Source organism: Taudactylus pleione, unplaced genomic scaffold (assembly GCF_031769625.1).
Source record: "Taudactylus pleione unplaced genomic scaffold, aTauple2 ptg000720l, whole genome shotgun sequence".
NCBI lineage: Eukaryota > Metazoa > Chordata > Amphibia > Anura > Myobatrachidae > Taudactylus > Taudactylus pleione.
In genome coordinates, this window is record NW_028285122.1 from 2,575,810 (window position 1) to 2,577,905 (window position 2,096).

The following is a 2,096-nucleotide window of genomic DNA, read 5'->3' on the forward strand; positions in this document are numbered from 1 at the left end:
AGAAATGTAATATATAATTGTCCCTCCTCTTAACAAATGTGAAACTACTGTCATTATTTTTTGTAACAACATACAAAAACATTTCCACAATCGCACATGAATTACTTTATAGTCACAGATCTTGCATTGGTATTTTTAAGCTGTCACATTCCATTTTCTCACACTTCTCTCTGTCAGATATACAGTATATGTGTATATATAATAATATATATATATATATATGTATAAGCAATGGCGTGTCACTCACATGGCTTATTCAGCACAATAAATAACACTGACACAAAGGGCCTGATTCAGACCCACTCGCGAGCGGCTGTCTAATCGCAAGTGGGTCGATGGTGTGCACTGCGCATGCGCACGACGGAGGGAGCTCAAAGGGGGCGTGTTGTCGATGTTGATTGACAGCACGCCCCCTTTGGTGGGCGCGCCGGGGGCGTGCCTCCCAGACAGGGGCGTTCCCAAGGGAACGCCTACCGTCAGAAGCCGGCCCCACTGACATCACTAGTGATGTCAGTGGGAGTGATTTTGGCTCTGATAGAGCCAAAATCTCTCCGGGCCTTGCGGTTGAGAAACTCAACCGCAGGCTTCGGCTCTCAGTGGCGATGGTCGCGATGGTCAAGACCATCGTAACCATCAACCTGCACGCTCGTATAGGCTGTGGGTGGTGACCCACAGCTATACGAGCGTCCAGGAGGACGCTCCATAATTATGGAGGTGGGCCCTGATTCATAGCGAGCGCTCTGGTCAGAGCGTCCAGCTCAAAGTGTGCAGGTCCAATGTTTCTGTTTACTTAACCATTTTAACGTGCAGATAACTGGTACCCGGGCACCTACTTTGTCTATAGACAGATGGAGTGCCAGATATCTGTGTATATTTATGCCGTAGTAAGCGGTATCTTTTGTCTTTGTCCCTCAAAACCCGGCACTCTGGAAGCAGCTGGAGCCTGATAAATAACTTGTTTGGGTGCCTTCTTTGGGATAATGTGCCCCCAAAGCATCCAAAAAAATAAGGTGGCACTCCGAGACTTGCATGAAACATGATAACTGGTGTGTTTAATCAATGTTTCGGGGTCCAGTACCCCTTCATCAGGACACACCAATGCAATATATATATATTGCAGTTGAACAAAGATCTGTAAGGGTTTGACTAGCTGATTGTAGATTTGTAAAATAGTTACTGTAATTCCTGTAAGAACGTTGTAAAAAATAAAACTGATTTATTGCAATAGTTGTTTTTAACATTTGTATGCAGGTGATTTTAATTAGTATGGGTCCTGTGCATTGCATTACACACATGAAATGGGCACTATTATGGGTAAGTCCTAGATAAATGTATATGGACCCACCTGATGAGGTCACTGTAATGTGGTAGGTGGGAAAACATCTTTGCCCAAAAATGTACTTTCAATAGAAAACCATGTTAATTGATAGTTTATTAAATATATATATATATATATATTTTGTTTTGTATCAGATCATCTGTCCCTGAAGACTTTCTTATATTGGTAAAACCGAGAGAAAGTTCAAGGAACAAATGGCGGCACATCACTCAGCCATTTGCAGTGCCCTATTGAGTGTCACTAGCGATCAGCCAGTGGCTCGTCATTTTGTTGAAGTTAACCATCCTCTATCCAACATCAAATATAGAATTATAGATCATATCCCCCCTTTATTAAGGGGTGGAGATCTTGCTTCCAAATTACTCCAGTGTGAGGCACGCTGTATAGCTCAGCTAGATGTGATTTTTCCAAGAGGGCTTAATGAAAATATCTCATTCAATAGTTTTTTATAGTTTCTCTATTACCTTTGGAATATTTATTGAGGTAGCATTATTTGTAGTAAATTAGTCCCTTTTTAAGATATTGGATATAACATCAATTGCTGAGTCTATGTGGTGACTATATGGCTTGGGATGAATATTTAAGATAAAGAATGCCCTATAGTTAGGAGTAACTGTACTGTTTATAATTCTGTTTGCATTGTAATCCTTATGGATGTATTATTCATGTGCTGTTTGTTTTTATTTATATGGTAGTCATGGTGAAGGTGACACGATCGAAAGGTGCTGAGTATATGCACTCAGCGTCATGACGTCAT